The sequence below is a fragment of the Rissa tridactyla genome, chromosome 2 (genome assembly GCF_028500815.1).
Source record: "Rissa tridactyla isolate bRisTri1 chromosome 2, bRisTri1.patW.cur.20221130, whole genome shotgun sequence".
Taxonomy (NCBI): Eukaryota; Metazoa; Chordata; class Aves; order Charadriiformes; family Laridae; genus Rissa; species Rissa tridactyla.
The window spans coordinates 81,104,901-81,129,126 of record NC_071467.1 but is presented as its reverse complement, the minus strand read 5'-3'; the positions used below and the strand labels follow the sequence as shown (position 1 = coordinate 81,129,126).

General features: G+C 40.4%; 1 long non-coding RNA gene across 2 annotated transcripts in view; it reads right to left on the bottom strand.

The window, feature by feature from the left end:
• Window positions 1-24,226, bottom strand: part of LOC128906177 (uncharacterized) — a 134,080-nt gene that overhangs the window by 96,225 nt on the left and 13,629 nt on the right. The window contains exons 3-6 of one of the 2 annotated variants that reach the window (XR_008465088.1): window positions 22,530-22,636; window positions 21,270-21,368; window positions 19,155-19,248; window positions 18,436-18,644 (exon numbers count right to left, since the gene is read on the bottom strand). This is a non-coding gene — a long non-coding RNA (uncharacterized LOC128906177). Of the gene's footprint in view, window positions 1-18,435; window positions 18,645-19,154; window positions 19,249-21,269; window positions 22,637-24,226 lie in introns of both variants that reach the window. The other variant, XR_008465087.1, reaches the window with a different exon arrangement.

Genomic DNA, 24,226 nt, shown 5'->3' with positions numbered 1-24,226 from the left:
GAACATGGGAAAAAATTTAACTCTTCTTCATTCCTCTTCTTTCAGAGGTGAGACATAAGGGAGTCAAAATTACTCTCTTTGTCAGACATAAGGAATAACCCACAATCAGAACTGAAGGCAATACCTTTTGCCTGTGTAACTGCATGATTTAAGTGGCAGCACAGAAACCCCTGCTTCTTTGAGCCTAGCTGCAGTGCCAGTCTCAGATATATTGAACTGAAGAAATTTCTCAGCATCATTATTTTGGTCAACCTAGGGAAGATCCTGCAACAGAAATACTGCCAGTAGTAACTGCTGTATAGTGGTGACTGCTGACCTCACAAGATGAATCCTCTCTGTCTTCCCAAGTGACAGCAGTGGAGACAACGCTTAGAATTTGATTCCACAGTACACGTTACTTCCAATATGCAGGTCAAAGATGAACTTGCCTAAAGAAATACGGTGAAAGCATGCACTCTCCTCTCTGCAACAGAACTAGTGCACATCACTTGTCCTCCAAATCAAAAGACAGATAAGCCAAGCACTGCCTCTCCCGATGCAGTCACCTTCAGAGATTCCATCTCTCATGTCACAGTTATGCAGGCAGTTGCCTAAAGGATAAATCACTGCAATCCACATGAGGAGTGAGGGGAAAAGCACTGCTTCCTTATTTCCCTCAGTGTCAGCAACAAAAGGACTGCTGCTGAGAATGTATCGATTATTTATGCAGCTGACATTTCTTCTGCTGCTCTTTATTCCCCAGATTCAAATACCTCTCTCTCTCTGGACCAAACTCCATCTTCAATTATTCATTCAATTGGGCAAAATTTTTCCCTTGCTCATTTAAGTTGTTTTTTTTTGTTTGACTTGAACTGTTGGAACATCAGCAATTTGTAGATTAGATAATACTGAGTTTGGAAGTTAGCCAAGAGCTATAGGTTGACCTGCAAAGTAAATCTTCCAGACTTGGCAAGGAAGATGGAGTAAAGAACATTGCAATGACTTTCATGGGCTTTGCATCATATCATAATCATGCTCGTGGCACTCACAAGAATAGCGGCACTCACAAGAATAGTGGCACTCACAAGAACTGGGTAAGTAGCATGGCCGAAGCACCTGTGCAGTTTGCAAATTTATAACTTACAGTGACCTCTGTATATCTGTTGCAGCATATAAATCCCAGATTTATACACAAGCAACAAGTCAACCACACAAATAAATGCAGTTTGCATGCTAAGATTCCAGGCAACACATTTGACTTGAGGTGACCTTTTCATCTTCAGAAGAAATTTATTATTTTGCTAAGAAAAATAATTAAAAAAAACCCAGCTTTTTTAAAACTAGCTCTAGAAGCATGTCCCCATTTCCAAGCAGTATTACACATGCAGGGTACTCTAAATTACCACAGAAGCTAAAGAAAAGGAGAGGAATTTTGTGTTCATTTTAAGCCCACAAAAACACCACATCATCTCTGGAAATCTCTCTCTCTGAGTTTCTGAATTTTATACTGAACCTGTTAAGGTGTTAAGGACTCAGAAACAGCATTTTCCCCTCTTTTTAGAGGTTGTCCATGATGTCTTTAATATAATGAAAGTGCAAATTTTTACAAAACACTCAGAAAATAACTTCTCACTCTTCCTTTGCCATTCTTTGCAGCTTCAAAAGTCTTGTTATTCATATAGAACCACTTTGTCTCCAATTTCCACTAAATAACACATTAAGACAACTAAATGTAGAACCTGAAAGTTATGAAATGAGAGGGGAAAAAACTGAGAAGGCTAATTACTGTCATTACACAGACAGTTGTTGTGCAATGGTTAATTATGGAGATAACTGTTGTGGCACCATGCCTAAGGCTGAATCAAGTATTTGGCTTCAAAAGTGTGGTTTTTTTACATAAAGTTTCTGAAAAGCTAATATTTATTTAATATACAAGCAAGCCTTGTTTACATTGAAGACATAAAATGGAATCTGTGTGGAAGCCTCACCATCTTTCTTAGAGTCTTTTTTAGTGGTAACTTCTTTCCTTGGTGGATAGAGAACAAAGCACATTTTTCTGCTTTCTGGTCCACTCTGTGTCATATTGCTCCACTAAGCAGAAGCTGTTTTCCCATCAGACAGGATCCTATAGTAACAGTACTAGAAGGGCTTAAACTCTTTCTTATGATGATGACCTGTATCTCTATGTTACATCCACTGCGCCCTGAGAACATAGATTTTCCAATGCTAAACACTTAGATAAATTGGCCAGATAGCACATAGTTACTAGCAATACTCAGATGACACACAGCTCTTTGTTGACAGAGCATTACTACTACACCCAATGATTCAGTATTTGGAGAAGACCAGTTACAAGATGAGGGGAGGCTGGTTGAAACCAAAGCTGAGGTAGGTAAAATAGTAGTCACATCACAGCTCAGCAGCCTTATTTTAAAAGACCATCTGCAACTTCTGGCTGACAGCTGGAATAGGTCACTCTTTCTGATTTTGTGGGTATCTCCTGGGGAGAGGAAGGAGGGGGCCAGGGAGGAAGAAGTGCTGTGTGTGTAGGAGACAAAAAGTCCCACATTCAGTCCGTTAAATATCTGAAACATACCTCATCCCTTCTTTGCTTTGTCTATTCTAGAAAACTGCATGTAATAATTAAAAATAAATGGAAAAAAAAAACCCACCCACGGGGCAATCCAATGAATTTCCGCCTCAACAAGGTGGGAGGAAAAAACATGACAGATGTTAAGTGGCCTTGTGGAAGGTGATGAACAGACTGTAGAAATGTAGGGAGATATGCAATGGCACAGAAGACCGGAGAACAAGACAAATCAATTCTAATGCTTACTAAGTGGTCCAGATTCAAATAAAACTATTTCAATCATTAATTCTCCACCAAAACAACATTAGCCAGAAATTAAAAGCAGAGGGACTTTTAGGTCAGTATCCATCTGTTGCAGAGGATGAGTAAAGCCAAAACAGACATGTGTTTTAAATGCACATCTGTTAAATTGCTTCTACTTCACGCAGGTTTTGTTCAAATAGAGCTGTCTCTAGCTTGTATCCCAGAGAGTTTTTTATAAATTTCAATTAGTAATTGCAATTATTAATATGGCTACTACTTTAAAGTTACTTTTGTCATTAATATCCCATGTAACTGAAACTAGAAGAAACCTATGCTTCTACAAAAGATTCAGTTGGAGCATCAGTATATATCAAATGCCTAAGACTAAGCGTACAACTATTAGCCTTCATCCCCACATAGCTTCAAGAAGTATTAAAACCACTCCAAATGAAAGCAGACTCACTTCAAACACCAAAGCACACCAAGCCTCTGTACATCTTGACAAGTCTGATGTATTTTGTGTCACTCTGAGTATAGCTTGGACACTAGATTAGCCACTGCCACTTGGAAATTTTCATTAAAGAGCTTTAAAGGTCCTGTTCATGTAACTAGTATCTTTCACCCCCAGGCACTTTACCCAGTTGCATAGGTAAAACATCAGCAAAATACAGTCCAGCCTTATTTGATTGTATCAGCACTCAGCTTTCATAAATAAGGAGAGAGAAAAGACAGAAATAATTTACTTCAAACACTCAGTAAAGTAGTGCGTATTCCTGAAACTGGCAGTGAAGACGAACGACTGTGACTACAGTGCAACTACTTAGTTTCGCTTGGTTGGGTTGTGATTCTGCCCTTTCCTCTTGCACAGGGGAAGCAGCAGCTCATGGACTAACTTCTTGGAGTTGTCCCAGGGCAGGCAAGAATAACACCTCTGGGTGCTCAGTGTCTTAAGGAAACGACACCACCCACTAAATTTTGAGAGTTCCTCCACAGGCAGTCTCGAAGGATGTTGTACAGCTGTTAGTACCTGTCCTCCTCCCCAAAGAGTCAGAGACATGTCAATCCTACTAGAGCTCAAGAGTAGCTCTTCTTTCAAGCCTGCTACTTATGACAAGGGTGTTGGATGGAGGTAGCACACCCATGAAATCTTACTGCAGGCAACACTTTGTTTAACTTCTGTGTGCTCTGGAGATTACCAATGGACATTTGGCATTCCGTGTTGAGGAGAGAACACTTTGTATTAATTATGTTGTCATCAATTAACCATTGCTATGACTTCAGTGGATCTATGCTCAGGACCTATTTGTCTGTGAAGCCTTTCAGTGCTGTGCCTTCAGCGGCCCATTAGAACAGCAGTCCCTTGGGAAAACCTTAAAAGACAGTCTCTTCTTCCCCTTTTAATTTCATTCTGTAAATTTAATTCCAGTTATTATGTGCATGGACAATTGCCTTTCTATGCTGTTTGTTTATAGAAAGTGACATCATTCCCTTTGAAAAAACAGGAGGAAGAATCTGTGGAAATAAATGCACCATGGCAGGGGACCGCTTTGGAGAAAGGCTCCCTCTCACATGGCGAGCAGCTCCACAGGCAGCTCGCTGAGGGACCAAGTCCTTTGCAACTGCAAACCACCAGCAGGAAGCAGCCTCTGTGTAAGGAAGTGATTAGGTATTTATATCCTTCACTGTGGCCAGTAAACAGAATTAGTGTGACTTGGACTAAGTTTTAATTATACAGGAGCTTAATGATCTAAGCTGTTGTGGGAGGAGAGCGTGGGGGAAGAGAATGAAGGGTCAACAAAGTGCATCTGTCTGTTTTCTCTCCTTCTCTCTTCAGAAGTAGCATTCACAGAGCTATTTTTATTAGGTTTTTCAAGGTGTTTTTTTCCCCCCTTAGTCCAAGGAATATTAGATTCATGCCTAGCTCTTGAAGAAGTGAAAAGCAAGGAGTTGCTGGGTCATATTTCTAAGTACAACTCCTTACTTGCATGTAAGTCATTAAGCCTAAAACACCAGCAACCTCATTCCTCAGCACGCATCCTCAAACCTGCTAGGCAGGTGAGAAAATCCTCTCTGAATGGCACCGGCCCACACCCTGTGAGCTGGCAAAGTTACTCTGCTGCCTTGACCAAGGGCACAACTTGAGGGTCTTAGTGAAGAGCCAGCACTGTTTCTATAACTGGGTGCTCTAATTAGAAATCTTGGGGAGAGTGGGGTGGTTCCTACCTGTCCTGCATACTTAATTCCAGGAACTCTAATTGGATTTACATTTGACTCCTCATTTTTTCTACAATCTCCCAAAATGGAATCCAGACTTAGCAAATTGTATTGAATATTTCTGTTTAATTCCAGCTACCAAAAAAAGCTCTGAAAATCATACAGGCTCAACCTAATGTTTTGAACATTTTGATCCTTTCCAATTTTTTTTTGCATAGAGGGAGCGCTCCCTGAAAAAGTCCAACACTCATTTTGCCTAGGGGTTCTCCTCATCTCAGTTGTTGCGGCTAGCATGGCAGGGAAAGAAGAACACTTGCACTATAAAACTCATGTTTGTATTTCTAAAGTCATAGCTAGGGCCTTGGCTGGTCTTCCTAGGCAAATGAAGGGTCCATACAGGTTCAGATGTTAGTAAAGCCTACTTGCAGGGATTTCATTAGCCCCTGACATTCATTTTTAGGCTAGAAATAAGTATAGAGAAGTGGCATGCATGCTAAAGAAGGTAAACCCAGAGCCTTCTGGTTTTAGTCACAAATACTGTTATTTCCCTTTTTCATCTTTCAAGTGTTAATTGCTACACCAGCCTCCCACATGACTCCAAACTGACAGAATACATATCACTATCATAAACAAAAAATAGGGCCCTGGCATACACTACTTCCACAAAAATATAAAAGTTTTTATGCAATTAGTTTGCAATCCCCTGGAAAAAAGGCAAAGGTGATCAACACCATTATCCCTTTAGTGCTGCTGAAAAGCACCCTGACAGTAAAGGTGATCTGAAATGCGACTTTAAGACAAACAAAGAACGTATTTTCTTTTACATGTGGACTGAGTATTCAGGTGACTTCTAGACAGAAAAGTTCAGCACAAGAAATTGTGATTTACTGCCATCCTCTTCCTTCAGTGGAGCTCATTATGATTTTGACTAATAAGCCTCCTTGTCAGCGGGGATAAACCACTGCTTTGTCAGCTCAATTGCCACTCACCTAACCAGAGCACAATCCTGCAATCCATCAACCAACTCTGTCAGGACAGAGGCACCAAGTTAACAGATAGAGGGGGATTCAAGTCATATCAATTTTCCCCAGGAAAGCTCAATTAGAGAAATCTCAAATCAGAACTGAATTACAGGCTTCTGTGCTGGTCACTGGTGCTTGCGCTGAGCTGACAGACACACAGTTAAGTACTTGGGAGCTAAAGGTTACACAGATTTGAACAGCTGCAGATTACAAAGCAGCTACTCAAGCAATTAAGTGCTCCTCACCCCGTGCTGAGACTGCAGAACGCAGTTTCATGGTTCCTACACTGCTATTGAAATCAATTCATCAAAGGTTTGGTTTTCTTGTCAAAACGGCTGCTACTACTTTTCAGCTTAACCTGTAGTATCAGCCTATGTGGTTAAAGCAACCCCAAAACTGAAGTTACCTTTTTTAGTGTAAAGAGGTTGATAAGAAGGCAGAATGAACCATTAACGCTATCAAGCAGATAGTAGTAAGTGAAAAATTCTGTGCTCTCATTTAAGGCATGATCAGCTGGATTCAAGTGCCAAGTGCAGGAAAAAGTCAGGTTACCACACTTGAAATCGCAGTCCAATACATCATCATCTGTGAGTCAGCTACCATAGAAACTCATGTCTTGTTCAGTGTGATAAAGTTTGGCACAGCAAAAACCTGTTTCTCTATGCCCGAAGATAAAAACATGAAATATCGAAAATGAATCAGAGAGGTTTATTCTGCAAGAAGATATCTATCATTTTGAGCCAAACTTCTGTAGTTTGTCATTCCGAACTAGACATCTATTGCAATTAAATTGGCTTTTCTTTAGGCTGTACTGTTGATAAATATAATTTGTGAATGTGCTACGTACTGTTTCTGCAGATACCAATATCTTCACAGTGATGGCAATTGAAGGGATCATCACTTTCTCACCTAGAATAAATGCCACCCTAAGAAGTAAGTCATCCTTTAGTTTTTCAAGGAAAAGAAATTCTTTAAAAAACACGATTTACAGGTTACTTCCTTTCATAATGCACAGAGATGTACCTTCTTAAAAATGTTGTTATATATATTTACACAGAAGCCACACGACAGAAAACAGTGTTGTCAATTCCAAATGTCAATTATTCTCTTAACACCACAGTTGAAAAAAAATAATCCCAAACTGAAATTCTTTACTTGCTGACAAGCTCATATAAGACCATGCATTGGCACATGCATAGGGGTTATGCACCAACTCTATCGTGCCTATCAATCACATGCCTCAAAGACAGGGTTTTCAGAATTTTCATTCTTACATGTAAAACCGGCAGTTCAATTGCTAGGAGAATGCTTCAACACAAAGGAGTCAGCAATGGGTACGTCTGGGATTTACTGTATTTCATGACGCCCATTCAGCTTTAGCGAATAACAATTTAAAAGGTTGCAGTCATGCGGTAGAACACTACAATGAGACAGCTAGAGAGCTATAAAATGGATTGCTTCCTAACATGGGAAGAGTTTTTACAAACAGAAAATCCCAAAGGGGGTTATTTAGCTCTGGAATAGAAAGCAGCTGTTGACTAATATTTCCAAACCATCAATACAGAGTCAGAATGAAGACTTTAACTAAGACATTTCTAGTCGTTCATTCAAACACAAACATGCATTGAACATCTGTAGAACAAACTATATTTGTGTGTTCTGTGGCTTCTTGCTAGAATAATTCTACATGCACCCACTTCACAGTCCAGTACTGTGACTGGAACATAGGCAGCTTTACTTATTTTAAATTAAATTTAAAATAATAGGAGGAGGGGAGAAAGAGTTTATTGAGCAGAAAACAGCATTTACCTACAAATAACTTTTTAAATATGCAAAGCTGTTCACGAAGCTTCAAATGCAGCAAAGGGATTCACTCAGCTCTGCATGTTGAATAAGGAAGAAAAACCAAAGTCCATTTAAAGAGAGCACCTCTGCCATTTCCTACTACAATTATGCTATTTGCAATGAAGTAGAAAACTCTGCAATACATAATAAAATGGGAGACAGAAAATGTGACTATGCTTTCAGAATGTCAAACAGCATGATTTTAGGCAGCATTGTTAAACACGAACTAGAGATTAAAAGTAGGCCAATGTAAAGATTACCAATTTTTTTTGACTTCTCATCCTACGTATGTGTTTTTCAGAATAAAATAACTTCTCTAGTTTCAAGAGTTTTATCATGGCACTTCAAACAAAAGCTATCATTGGTTTTCAGCAGAATAGATCTGAGAACATTAAGTGCTTCTTTCCTTTGCAGAAACTATTCACCAAACTGAAACGTCACACTCTTAAACTGTTTGCTCCCAACAACACACAAGAAGTTTCTTCATCTTTCTGCTAAGCCCACCTGACGTGCAGGGACATGTGCCCAGAGCCAACAGGAACAAAGGAACATGGTATAGATTGAAACACAAAATGGAGAAAGAAGGTGGCATGAGCAAAAGGACATCACCGGGAGCAGAGCTCAGTTCTGGAGAAGGAGCACCCAGTCAGACCACCCCAAGATAAAAGCCAGTAAAACACACAGACACAAGCTACCATTAAACTATGTGCTGCCAATGCCATGGCACACTTCATCGCATTGCATGGGATGCACAGGATCAGCAAGGTTGCCCTGAACATGAATTGTTTTACGCTGCATGTTTTTTCCATTGCTTTTCCATTAAGTTGAGGGAGTTCTGGAAACTACTAGAGTCAAGTCAGGAGGACAGAAATCACCATGAGTATTATCCTTGTAGCGCAGGTCTTTTGATGTCAACAGAACAATTTTTTCCAGGGAAGGAGTTTCAAACAGTTAGTCATTGGTGATAGTGCAAGATAACAGGCTCATTACAGCTCTATTTCTGGGCAGCAACTTTCCACCTCCCTGTAGAACACTGTAATGAGACAGCTGGCATCATTTTTAAGGTACCCAAGGTGACAGAAGATAGCTGTTATGTGCACAGCAAATATCAGGGGCCTTGGAAAGCCCAGTTAAGGAAGGAACAGAGTGAATTTCTGTTCAGAGGATAAAAGGCAATCTTATAACACTTTAAAGAGAGTTTCATGATTGGCAGTCCACGTTCCCAGCGTGAATCCCTGCTTTTGACAATTAGGCTTTTGAGAATTTCACAATATAAGGGAGAAAAAACTTAGCAGTTGGAAAGAAAACACAATGTGCTTTGCAACTCATTGCCAAGTCAGGTACTCATCCAACTGTGGTGTCAAAACTCACTAAAAGTAATAAACCAGCAAAACTTCACAGATAAAAAAAAATGTATTTTAACACTTAGCAGCATGGAAAAGAGACCATTTTAACTTTCAGTTAACAAATTCAGTCATTTGTGTAGGTTCTCCATTAACCGCAAGGACATAAACTACCATTTAAGATATGCACTGAAGTACCTCATTGAATCGGAAACCTAAACCCTGACAAGTTGTTAAGATTTGTTTCTCTTCCCCAGGAGCTGCTCAGCACCTCCTGTAACCCCCTTTTTCCAACTACACACGGCTTTTTTGCACTAGTTCTCCACCAAGTGCTTACTCACAGGTTTCTATCGGGTTCATGACTGTACAGCATCCTGAAGGTAGAGTGTAAATTGAAGGAGGTGTGTAACAGCCAAACACCAACGCTATTTTGAATTCATTGTACAGCTATTACCACACGAAGATAAGCAGGCCAGCCAGCAAAAGATAAGAAAAGGTCACATGGGGTTTCATATAAAGCTTCAATTTCAAGTACAAAAATTCCATAGAGCTGATTGGCCCACATCTACTGAAATGTGAACCTGTTTACAGAAGGTGTTGACCTGACTCGTGGAGAGCATTTATCCACCAATAAGCCCAGGTTTTTCCACTTCAGCTGCTCACAACTCAAGTTGAAGCTCCTTATCAAGAGAAACAGGAGTTTCTCCCATTACCTCTGTGACACATTTCATCAGGAGCTCAAGGACACAGTTAATGTCTCAGCTTTATAGTAGAAACCACTATTTCCTTCCGTCTTGCCAGGGTATCTTCACATATAGGAGTCGAGATTCTTCCTCCCCTTCCTCCCACCAGCCCACTGTAAAATGGGAGCAATTCTATATTTTCCTCTGCACACACACCTCCCTCACGAATTTTAAGAGGTTCTGAAGAAACAAGCATCATCCAAACTAAATAAAAAGTATAGTCTTTGCTCTGCTGGGGCTCTGCAGACTGTAGAACTTGGCTTTCATAAGTCATCTTCAACTCATAGTGAAACACCTTATCTATATCTGTTTTTTCTACTTGTGATGTTTAAGCAGCATGGTGAAAGGAGACTTTAATGAAAATGCACGCCAAAGATCTCGAAAACGAAGCAGTTACTTGGCTTTGGAGAAGAGGAGCTTTTTTAGGAATTCAGTATATTAAAAGAAGAAGAATGTCTTATCTATGCTATTTTCATATGCTGGTGGCACCCAGGGTAACAAAGGAAGCGCATTACAGAATATCCCCAGTCTGTCAGGGCCCCGAGTGCACTAATGCACCTTAAATAGCTGTGACCAGCCTTACTTGAGGCTGCTCCCACCCCCTTGGGCGCAGGAGCTCTGTTCAAGCTCAGCCCTGGGCCTTCACTCTTTGCCTAAGTTATGGTAGAGGAGCGCTGCTCTCCATGGCCATATCTGGCCATGGAAACCCCTTAGTCTAGGCTCTCACCCATAGACCGGCTTTCTGGCTTGACCTCAGCCTAGCTTTATTGCTGTGGATCTGCTGGGTGATCATTGGACTTAATCCTAACCCTGACCTACGGATTGATTTCCTGGCTTGACCTTCAATCTGCCTCATGGCCATGATAATGTCTCAAGAGCTGAACTCTTGGTAGGACCTGCTCACCATCTCCAGACCTGTCCTGCTTGGCTGATGTGGGTACTGGAGGACAGGCCCTGGACAGTGAGGCATCTGTTCTTCTAGTCCAAGGATCACCATTGTCTTCCAGCTCCCCATCCCTTAGGCAGCAGCCCTGATCTTGACAGAGTCCGCGGGCACAAGCTGGGATGATCAGTAGGTGCAGAGCTTACACTTAGAAAGGCAATCAAAAGTTTGTTTCCTGACAGAATATTCTCCTTTGTGAGAGAAAAAGACAGGGACTGAGAGGCCTTTGACTGCACGTTCCCATTGCTTCTTCTGTTTCCTTCCCATGCCTAGAGAGAACATTGTCAAGTTTAGCATTCCCCTGATCCATCACTTGTCTAATCATTGTGCATATTAGACATATTTGGCTTAATTTTTTTATAACAGCAACCATCTGAAATACAAAGTAAAATCGACTTCAGAAGTTTGCGACACTGCAAGTCACACTTGTTTATGTTGAGTTCAATGCCCAAACCCTGGTTTAGTCAAAGACCACTTCCTACGGTGAAATAAAGGTAAATTGCTATAGGTTGCCTAGCACATCATTGGCTGACACAGTCCTGGGATTAGATCTTTCTGCCCTGCATAAGGATTAAAAGAAATCTTTTACTAACCACTCCACTGGAAAAGAAAGTCAACAGATGAGAATTACCCAAAATTTAACTTAATTTGGAGAAGCTGAACAAAAGTAATAAGTATGCAGCTGTTTTTAAATGAAGCTATGGTAGTAGCTGCTTTTCACTTCTGCTGTTGTAAAAGTGCACAAAAAATTAGGGACAGATGTCTCACGAGTGAAGAGGACAGCATCATGAGAATGGAAATAAATAAACTCATATGCAAATAATAGTTTTCTCACTTTAAAGGAGAATTAGTGACCAATTTCTTCCAAAACCCTGAAGGAAGAGTTACTCCTACACCACTTCAAGGATCATTTGTTATAACCAGAAATAAGATTTTCATAATATGTCAGACCACCAGTCACAAAAGCCTGACAGGTACAACTGTCAAAGACCTTGACTTGTACAAAATGTCAGTATGGGAGTTTTATGTAAGGGACATAAATCTGAAAACTAGTTTAACCCTAAATAAGGAAAATTTATGTGTAAATTTAGGGCTATAATGGATTCCTGAAAATAAAACAAATGTTTTATATTTATATATTTTAATATATAACATTTCAGGTTACATTCAAGAAGCAGACTGACTTGCGGTGCGATCACATGAAAATAACTCAAACTTCTTGAATTGGTTTACCCTTTCCTAAGAGCAGATTGTAATGCCTATCTGTTCAGGGAGTTTATAGTGGGCCTTGTTAGACAACTTAAGAAAGTGCTTTCCAACACTTGCATGAGAGTTGGACAAATGCATTTTATTGTTCACTACAACTTTAAAACAAAGGCCTTCCTTTGTTGGGAAAAAAACAACCAACCAACCAAACAAAAACTACCCAGATGAAGTACGCAAACATAGATCTGTTCGCAACATACTTTGAACTACACTGCAAGAAAATGAACATTAATTTGCAAAAAAAATGCTATATGCAGCCAGTCTACATACCAAACTATTAATTTTAAGGTAAAGATACTTCATTTTTTTAAAGCAGTTATGTAGATGGTTTTGCAAATATAGTCCTTTTTAGATCAATGACCTCTATTTCTTTTTACCCTCAGGTTATGAAGCTTATTACAGAAATAAAAAATATTTTTTTGTACAATCTTTTCTGGGACTAATTTAAACTTTATTACACAATATGATGAAGTCACAGTCCTGTTTGCCAAAAGGAGGCAGGAAAGACCTGACCACAGCAGAAAGAATCTTGGGACGTAAGGGGGACAGGGGCAACATAATTACCAATTACTTAAATACTGCAAGAAAAACAGGGGTAGCAAAGAGCACGTTGAGTGAAAGAAACAAGGCTTCTGTTTACCGATGAAGGAGAGAGTCATCTTCTGTTTCTTGTGTAATCTGTCAAGTAAGAAATGTTTGATTTGGGAAAGAACCAGCAGTAGAAGAAAAAAATACCACTACTGATCAGTGTCAAATCACCTTCTAGACCTAAAGTAAACTTAGAATTAGACTTCTTGCACAAAAAATATCTGAAAACAAAGGACCATATGTCTCTCAACATTAAAACACTGATGTTTTGTTCACCATACTGCCAAAGGAACTTGAAGTCATTAAACATGTGCAAGAAGCACATCTTTAGGACAAAATTCTTAATCCACCTTATCCCTACTATAAACCCAGAGCACTTGTTCAGACTCTATTTTGATCCCTGTAAGTTTTCAGCCTCCTTCTGTTTTGCTATCACTTAATTCTGTTTTTTTGTACTGCTTCTGCTGCAGTCTGAGAAATATCCTTTGATGTTCTTGGCTGGACTCCACCATCTTCTATGTTCTAAACAGAGACAAGTTTTGTCTGGTACTGTAAGGCAAATAGCCATGCCATGTAGCTAGTAAGTTGGCCAACATCTCCCCTCCTTCCTCAGTTGCCAAAAGACTCAAGCTACATCTTCCATATTGGTTTATTCCTCAACCTGCATACTTTTGCAGTTTAGATTGAATCAGAATCAATTCTACCATTTCTAAGAAGTGGGAAGAGTCTTTCTTCCTGATTTAACAAGAAAAAGGAAACTATTCCTTGTTGAAAATCCTACTTGGTGCTTTCCAGCAAGATTAGAGGTCTGCTGGGATGGGACTACAGTCACAAGGGTAAAAGAAATGCACCTTTCACAATCACTGTGTAATCCAGACAAAATACAAGCCTTTGTACTAGTCACAATCTATGCATTCAGAGCAGACCACTTAACTGTATAACTCCTATCTCCCCAAAGGCTTTATCTGTACTACGTACAATGAGCCTTTCACAGACATATCTAGTGATTCTACTTGTTCCCTGGAAATAAGAATGACGAGCAGTCAGAAGATGCTGTTGCAGGGAAAATCACGCTGAGGTTGAGTCTTCTTGCTTCAGGCGACTGAATACTGGTGCTGGAAAATGAAATGATGTGCCCATCTCTGACACAGCCCCCATGGGATGCGGGACATTCATCCAAGATAGATAGATAGAAATATCAAAAGTGTTAATTCCAGGCACTCACAGGAGACCCTTCAGTTTGGCTTAAAAATGCTTAGCATATAGAGCTACAAATGAAGTTGTAGAGGGGGAGCCATGCTTTGAACATATCATATATATTCATCATATATATGGGCTTTTTAACATTCAAGTTTTAGGCATCTCAGACCAAGTAAACTCCGAAGAGCTTACTTCAAGTTAACAAAGATCTTTGACTTTAATTTCTCTGTGATTATCACCTTGAAAGTTAGGGCAATGCCCCTTGCGCAGCGCATACAAGTATCTATGAGAATTAATGTTCGTGGAACAGACACTGTTCAAAGTACAGAACAGAAATGTTCACAAAGACCCCACCAGCAGGTGTAGCACAGTCTGCTGTAAATGGGGTCTAGCATTATGAAGGGAATGGGAAGAAGAGAACCTCAGGGTGCTACGCAACAGCTTCCCGTGAGCCCTGAATTGCCCAGATGCACTTCAACATCTCCCTGTATGCCCAAGACCCTCCCATCAGCTAAAGGCCACTGGGAGACATGGCTGTCTCCCTTCACCCCACTGTGCCAGCTCCTCACTCAGGCCCCATGGGCGCCTGAGGACAGGAGATTGCAGAATCTGTCAATACAGTCAGGTACCTTACAGGGTCATATCCCATACTTTGTCTGGCTATTGAAGAACTCCTTGCCTCAATGAGGGATTTTTATACTTTTTTTGTTGACTTACTGGCATTTTTCTGTGTGAAAAGTATTTTGCTGTGGACATTGTGTATTGATGTATATGAACAAAACATGTGATTCTGTCAGGATAAATATATGCAGTTTTCATTGCTGCCTCAGACACAACAGTATTTAACCACTTTGGGATCATAGCAGCCTTGGGAGGGCTGATCCTCAATCTTGCCTCATAACGAAAAATAGGATGTGGTAATCTAATTAAAGACTGCATCGATGCACACAATCAAGGAACCAAACTAGAACTGTAGACAGGAATGGAAAAAGGCTGTCTGAACAGTCCCCACACCTCTATTCCTACCCCAATGACTTCACTTACTGTAATGCTTCAAACAGTTTAGCTGCCATACACTTTCACAGAAAAAAACCAGAGGGGTCAGAGGAACCAAGAGTTACAAATAATAGATTATGCTGGATGTTTTCATTTCGTCATCAGACAGACTCAAGGCTATGAGGCTTCTCCTACTGATAAATTCTTCCTTTAATCCATGGGGCTCAATTTGATTAAATATGAAGCACTGCATTGTCAAACAGTTTTAAATGTGTGTTAGGCTGCTTTAACTTTCCCAGTCAGTGCTTGCCCCAGATGGGGACTCTTGAAGGACCAGGACCCTGTCATTTCTTCTTTTCAGAACTGGCATGCCATAAGACTAACCATAGAGCCATGGCTATGGCCAGGGTATGTCACAGAAAGAGTTCAGTCACTGCAAACATGCTCTGGGTGAATACCTTCCCAAGGGATGAAAGTCTGGCCCAGAAAAGATAACAGAGAGGAAGTTTATGAAGTGAAGCTCCAGATTCTTTATTCGGGACTTTTTATTAGGGAGTGTAGCAATAGAATGAGGGGTAACGGTTTTAAACTGAAAGAGAGGAGATTTGGATTGAATATTAGGAAGAAATTCTTTACTGTGAGGGTGGTGAGGCACTGGAACAGGTTGCCCAGGGAGGCTGTGGATGCCCCATCCCTGGAAGTGTTCAAGGCCAGGCTGGATGGGGCTTTGAGCAGCCTGGTCTAGTGGGAGGTGTCCCAGCCCATGGCTGGGGGCTTGGAACTAGATGATCTTTAAGGTCCCTTCCAACCCAAACCACTCTATGATTCAATCATCTCAGTCTCCCCTTTAAGTCAGGAATCAGCTTCCTTTTGACAGATGTCTCCAGCTTTGAGGACTCTCAGGTTGCTACCACAGCCTGATCATCAGGTTAAAAGCCAAATGCACACCTCATCCAGGTGGAATCACAAGCAAAAACTTTTCCCAGAGAGTGAACAACTTTCCCTACACAATATTTTGGTACACTTTTAAATGGAGTTAATATAAATTCTTCAGTACAGTTGCAAATGCAACACAACAAAATTCTCAAAGTAAAAAAAAAAAAAATCATTGCATGTTTCTAAAGCACAAAGAGCCCAGTGTATTATGTTTCCACAGACTTTATGTGTATTAGTCTTAAAATTTTCCTTTCATGCAGGAGATTCCAGTCCCACAGTCTTACCACTGCTGTTTGAACGGAAACCCCAGTCTTACTCAGCGTGAGCTGTTTGGTTGTGTTCAGAGGAATAAATCTAGCAGGATAACATGCTCCTTGTAGACTCTAGTGACATTACTGTATTTACTTTATATTTTCAATACAATAACACATTTTCTTTCTTATTCATCAGACAGCAAAATATAATAAAAACAGAGCTCCAGAATTATGTAGCTTTTGCTGCATTTTTAAAATTATTTTTCTAATATGAAATATACCTCGTCTCTCTTTCTTCCCTACCAACTACTTTGCTGTATCTGTCATTTCTACAACGAACATAGGCAAAATCAAAGAATTTCCATTTTTTTCATTAGAAAGGAATATCAGATTGACAGTTTTTAAGCCACTGTTTTTAAGCCCCTGGAAAGGTTCTGTTCATTAGGATATATTAATCACATGCCTCACTCAAGTCAGCAGTTCGGGGTCTGTAACATCTCTTCCTGCCCCATAAGCAAATACGGTTTCACTGCAGGCTAATGTAAAGAAGAGAAAATCGGCTGTTGAGGGGTTAAGTCACCTTATACCACTTAACTCAGGTTCTGATAGGGACTAGCCAGATAACAATACGCAAGAAAGAAACTACAGAACTACAGAATTAATTGTGGACCAGCTGTCAAGCAAACTATAAATGGTGGTACAGTCTACCCTTCAGCATTTCTGCCATGCTGGGTAAAATGCTAGGTTTGGATTTAAGCTACCTATCCACCTGCAAGGAAACCAAGAAGCAGCCTAGAAACCAGGCTAAAATCAATCCTACTTCCACATTACTTGCAAAGATGGCTATTTTGTGAAATCCTGTACCCACAGGCACTGTGCTGTCCAGAAATCTCCGCAGGGCCCAGAGCTGTGTTTCTGGACAATGTTTGCAGAGCACTCAAGCACACTGTTCCCTATGTCTTGGGTAACGTGAGCCTTTCAATTTGATCAAGTTAGTTCTCTTACAGACGGAGACATTTATAATTTGTTATTGTTACTGTTAAAACAACTGAGGTCTTGAAGACAGGAAAAACCCTTATGGAATGAGGTTTCTGAAACATGACCAAGCCAAAACAACCAAAAATAAGTCTGGCCTGTCTGGAAAACAAAACTTTTAGTCTGCCTCAGTCCATTCCCTGTGTTGCAGCTATGCTTCTGGCAATACAAACTCACCTTGCCACTTAATCACAAGAGGAAAAGCAACCTAGCCAGCCCCACGTCAGTAGTTGACCCCCAATTCTTGATATCATTCACACAACAGATTCTAAAACATTAGAAGAATAAGGTTTTCTTCTCATTGTATTCATTTTCAAAGCAAATATATACAGAAGACAGGGTTTAGAAACAGAATCTAAACAGCACAGACTGCACAAACATGCAGTGACTTCAGCAACTGTACTCCAGGTTTATGTCAGCAGAAGTGGAGGACATCACGTGGCCAACTGACATTCTCCAGATGCCCTCCGGGGACCAGAATGCAAGAGAGTTACTGAGATGGCCATTCAAAACTTAGTGAAGGTTGTGACTGTTGTAGTTTCCTTCAAATACTTAACGGCAACCTTTCTTGGAAAACTCCTCTTTCCTTAGTAACAACTGGCTAGAATCTCATTAATAACTAATTGAACTGCATAAGACAAAAATAATTATGTTCAGGGACCTCAGAGTGGCACCTGAGAGACACTCTGAACACAAAACACTATCCCCTCTTTCCCTTATGTCAAAACCACACAACAATTATAGGGAAACCATGATAAAGAGAAAAGGAAGAGATTGTGAGTTTTTCTGTGAAGGATCCCACACAGGATATTTACTCGGCCAGTTGATGACTATGGAGAGAGAATTCCAGACATGTGGGTCTCAGCTAGGAAAGCCTTCCACACCCACATATATCCACTTTGTGCTACTCTTAAACAAGCTTCAGGATGAAAAAAGAAGAATTATGGGTGAAATATTTGACATGAACATACACTCCTTGGCTTACACAGGCCTCTTGATGGATTGCCTGGAGAGTAAATGTGTACCATACAATTTTCCTTGAATAGAGGGAAATGCCAGACATTTACACAGTGATCGAGTTACCACTGAACTTTGCTGCCTCCTGCAAGAGGCAGCAAGGAGAGCTGTATATTTGATTCTCCTAGAAGAGGTTTGGTTGCCACAGGTTTTGAGCTTAAGTAGAGGTCACAGGTTCTGAGCTTAAGTAGATTGTACACTATTAACCATAAAGAACTCACCATTTATCTAGCAGATCTTATCAGATACACTGCCCATATTTCTTACTCCAAACATGAGGAACCACTGAAGTACTGTCATATATGAGGAATTCTTGATGGCCATTTCATACTGGTATACCAGGGTTGACGATGACTCTCTCATACCCTGCACAGATACCAAATCGTCATATCAGGCTTCCTCCATTTTCTTCAAGTTAGCAACTTTGAACCTAAAAAATTAACCAGAACATAACTAAAAGCACTAATCATTATAATGTCTAGACTGATAAGAGAAAAATAAATATCATCATGCTACTCACAGCTGATAAAATCTATTTGTGTTCAAAGTATTAAGAGAGCATGTGAGGAATACAGTTGTGCAAAAGGACATGACTGCAACAGTTTTTACTCTGTATTGAGCTTAAGCATCTTGTGAACCTACTGGCCTTCCAGTTGAAAACACTCTGTTTATTCTTCTTGGTGTGAGAAGCCAACATTCATAGCAATTCTCAAGTCATACGGCCTTCAGGAGAATAAAGAGCTGATATTTGCACTTCATCATAAGTCAGGAAGGATGACTGCACTTCCTGATTGCTAAATTTACTGTAAATCCCAAAAAGTGACTCTGAAAAAAGAAGCTCCAGCAGCCCAGGTCTTCCCGAAAGTTTATCACAATGGAAAAACAAAGTAATTTACCCTCTTCACGCCTACACCCCAAAGGAAAATAATATTCTACCTACTGATCACAGAGCTCTACAAACTGCTCCAGCCACTCTATTGTTCTGGTCTGAATTGCTTTCCTTGCTGGATGTTAGTCTTGGAGAAAATTCACCACTGAAAAAACACAAAAAAATCTCTTTCACTGATTTTCAGAGAACATATATGCTTAGGCAGTAAGTTTAGACCCATGATTATAATTAAGAAGGAAAAAACCCAACACCTTTAGAGATGCCAAGCTCAGGAAAGACTACTCTGTTCCACCTGGTCCCCTGGTTAGTCACGTTATACAATTATCTTTTCATTACTATTGTAAGTTATGGAGCATGCATCCAGAGGCACTAAGTAGCTGAGTATCTCACAGACTTGATAGGATGAATAGCATTCCTAACTACTTTTAATTAAAAAAAAAAACAAAACACAACACCTATTGAATACACCAACAAGAAAAAAAATCACTGCCTCTGTTAGAAAATAACCTATTAAAATACATGCTTTGCTTTTTCAGCTAAATACTCCAATACTTGAAGGTCGGTGTCTTTGGGAATTCCTCTTTTGAGCCACTGTGGGACAGAAAGTGAACCATGCATGTTTAGTGCTTGCATGTTTAATCCGCCATAAGATTTCTACAATTTTATGCATCTTGTAATAGCCACATATCAATCCAGATTCTGTCTCTAGTTACAAGTTTAAAGCTTCTTGGAACTTGGTTGAAGCCACCCATCACTTCTGACTAAATAAACAGCTAATTACAGCCATATGTGGATGACTGACAGACCTGTAAAGGAAGATTTTTGTAAAAAAAAAATAAATAAAATTAGTGGAGAAATAAACGCTCAACTTCACTGAGAAGGCATTCACTTTAACTGCAAGCTGTTGACTCAGTATTTTAGTTCTGAACATTAATGGCATGTGTAGGTAGCAATCATAACCAAAGAAACTGATGTGCTAGGATCTATAAATGCTTTTTTTTTAATACTGAAATTACAAATCAAAATTTGCAGCTTCTTTTGGAAGACCCCCATTATTTCTTACTGAATGTGGATCTTCATCACAGTTACCTCATTGTTACGGGAGAGGCAGGAGGATACAGTCATATTGCACTTTGAAATTTATTGGTACAGAAGCCAAGCTTGTCAAGATGGTAGCATCAGTCACCTAGATTTTAACCCCTGCCTGTCTGTTTCCTTCCTAAAGAATGTAGTTAGGCGACAACACAACGACTTCCTGTGTTTTAAAATTAGTATTTGCACAGTCTGATGGAAATGTAATGATGGGTCTTTGCTTCTGGTAATTGTGGGTTACACTGCCACAGCAGTTTCACAAGGGACGAAGGCGTTGGGGGGTAAATGGGGAGGATGTGGCCACCCCATTAAAAAACAAAGTGGTGGGAAGCTGCCCACTTGACTGAGGATAGTTCCCAGAAGCAGCAACAAGCTGCTGACGTTCACCATAGAGACCAGTTTATTTTCCTTATGGAATTGGCAGGTGTGCAGTGCCGTCCCTACCCTCTCCCCAACCAGTTTTCCTCCCATGGTAGAGTAGGAACTTGCTGATTAAGAACAGGAATGAAAAGAAAGTCCAGATGTTTTGTAGCTGTAATGCCCCACTACAAACAGAAAGGTGTGACTGCATCCTTGATGATTAACACGGCTAGCTAGACTCCCTTATCTCTAGATAATCATCAGGGTGAAGCATGAACCTCAAAAAGGTGATTCAGCCCGTCTCAGTCAAATCTTGGAACTGCGCATCTCCTTCCACTATCTGAGGAGAAGGGTAGAACAACTGTCATCTGAAGACAGGCCTCTCAGTTAGAAGAACAGAAGCTGATCTACCACATTGACGGCACAGCCAGACACTGGCTAGATTCTCTTCCCAATTGCTTTTGCCAGTAATATATGAGATATTTTGGCACAGATGCCTCCTGGAACAGTGATGTTTCAAAATAACATCTCAATAATGCTGAAATTTTCTGACCAGAATATTTGAAGGATCCTGAGAGAGCTAAGGACCCAACTTTCAGTGAATCCTTACTAACAGTAAGGCATTTATTCACCTAGGTGTTTCCTACCACTGGAATAAAGGAAAGAAGCTAAAACATACAAGACACCCTAAAATCTGCTATCATTTGACGTTACCTGCATCAATGTGACGCTATTTTGTCAAGGAATAACCTCTTGGGCTTGCAGTATCAAAGAGCCTTTGTTGGCAGCATACATAAAATCCAGATTTCACAACTGTAAAACAGCATATCTGATTTCAGCTGCAGATATAAGCACACCACAATTCTTCGACAATTCAGCTGATGATGATTATTAGTATAAGCTACTTTTCAGACTTCTAAAGAAAATTAATCAATTATCCTGTCCCAGTAGATTTGTACTACATCCTCCATCTAAAAAGAAGGCATTTCTACTTTTTTTTCTATTTTGCTGAGAGATGAGCAACATACAGTGTAATCCCTGTAATGCTACAACTGGTTTTATAATTACTGCCATGTATTTGCCGTCTCTTGCATTGTTGTTGAGCATTTCAGTAAACGCTGCCTTTAGTTAGTATCTGGGCCAGAAAGGGAAAAATCACCCTGCTTCATCAGTGAGAATTTTCCTACAGACATTACCTATCTATCTCATTCCTTGAGCTGACACGGGTCCCCATCTCTAGAAAGATGGCCCAAAGTGTTGTGAATATGCAGGTGTTTCTCTCGAAGCCCTTGCCAAGCAGTTTGGCAGCTATGAAATAAATGGTCAGTGTGTTGGTTTTTTTTAGAAATGGTATCAGGCAGACGGATGAGCACTTTAACTTCTTTCACTGACATTGCTTCAGCCCTATTTTTTTATATAATTTCACAGAATAAGAGATAAGCACTCTGGCACTCTTTGCTGATTGTTCTGAAGAACAGTTTTCCTCTGTACCATCACAAGTGATACAAGAATCGATGGTCACTCTTTTGATGACCACAGTTCGATCACAGTTCAGAGGTTTCCATGCATTCATGGCTGCACTACAAGAGCAGGAGACATTATTAAGTGAATACAGCTGAAAGACTCCTGAAACTTGCCAGCTTGGTCAAAATCTCCAAAAGCTTTAAACACCATTTATATTGTCAGCACCAACCAATAAAGCAAAATCAAACATAAAGCCTTCATATTCCTTTTCCGAAAGGTCGTTTTCACGTGATCATAAAATCCACCAGCTAGAGCACAAATGATCTTTTTTTTTGAGTGCTTTTCACTACTGTCGGGATGTCATCATGGAGGTGGATTGCAAAATAAAATGTAACTAATTAACTTTGACAGCGCATTTATTCGATGAAGTATCATCTTGCGAAGCACAGAGTCAGTTACAGACACCTGCTGCCAGACTGAAGAAAGCAAATCACTGTTAATCTGCTTAACTGCAAGGCTCCTCTAGCTCCCAGGCTCCTTCCGACGCAGGCTCGTGGGATCCCAGCGGTGGTATCCCGATGCATAAAGCAGGCAGGCAGCAAATCCTTGCTTCCTTCCTAGATAAAACAGCAAATTGGTGTATTGATTAATAAGAGCTGTTCCTACTTAGAGTGCAGAAGTGTAAACAGGATGGATTAATAGCAATCTGCAAAAGATTAAAAATGAGCACCACATTTAAATCTCTGTTCGGTTAATTGATATTCACAAAGCATGTTCAGTAACGAGCAAATCTCAGATTATTTACCTTTGATAAAGTGGCGTCAAGGGGAGAGTCCCGTGCTGGGGCCCCTCCTGGAGGTTTGGCTCCCCGGGCTGAGGGCCAGCACAGCCGCAGGCTGTCCATCGCTCATGAATGCATTACATTTCACACTGCACACAGAAAAACTAGTATTTTCGCTAACTCTGTGAAATAAATAAATTACTCTTGGTGGATGCCAACTTGCAACGAGGGATCTGCCGAACTAGAACCAGGTGCTGAAAAAGGGCGCAGGTGGCCTGTTCTCACAAGTCAGATAAGAAATCTAAAATGCTGCTGCACAAACTGCAGCCGGCAGAGGAACACTATGTCTGACCGGCTGAAGCTCCCTGTGTACAGGATGGCCTCAGGCTGAAATAAAATTGGCAAAGAAGTACGCAGTTGCACTCCCCCATCTACCCTGAATTTAGCTGCTTCAGTCCCTTTGCTGTGTATCCGAGGTTGCATTGCACATATCTGCATTAAACCTGAGATAGGTATTGAATGTTCTCCCCCAAATCCCGTACCTGTTTGCTCTGGAAGCATGACATGCTTGCCCTGAGAAATGGTAGGTGACCAAACCAATGGACCCTCTTTGTACAGTACAAAACGGTTCCAGACCTCAGTCAGACCAAGTTTCCACTAACTCATGAGTTTTGGGAGCCAATTCTGTAACCGCAAAGAAGGACCTCCATTTTCAGAAACTAGAGGGGACCCCACCTTTGGGGAGTACCTCTGCGTCCTGTCCACTGGACTCCACTTCCTTTAAACAAAAAGTATTGCCTGCTTTACCGCAAAAGTGGCCGAAAAATGCAGTGCTTTCTGACACTTTGCCAGCAAGAACTAGATAGAAGAAAAATTTGGAACAGCTTCAGCACTTGAAGGACAGTTCCAGGTCAAATGTCCTCATGGCAGTTTGAACAGCCCATGGTGTTTTCCTGGTTGAATGAACAATGTCATGGACTAGAAGGACCACACCTCTTGCGTTTACCCATATCCTGGAAAGATTACCATCTTTGGTCCAGACAGCCACAAGAGGTTTAGCCTGCAGTCATAGCTGGGTTTGCAACCAAAATTGGAAGATTGCTACCAAGTGAAGTGGGAGAACAGCTATCACAGAATTTCCCAGATGCTACAGTAGCAAACTTAGAAAGGTATTTATCCTTCAACAAATGAGGTTTGTCCTAGACGTGAGACAAATTTAATAATGAAAAGAGAAGTTAATTTTAAAATACTTTGTACCTGGTTATGCTGTAAAAATGCTGACACAATCAAGGTAACTGCTGATCACAGCAGAATCAAACCTTAATGTTAACGAAGTAAAAGCATCCCTCAGGGGAAAACATGTAAACATCTTCATCTGTATTTTATCATTTAACAGTTGAGCAGAAACCACAGTTAACCTGTGCTA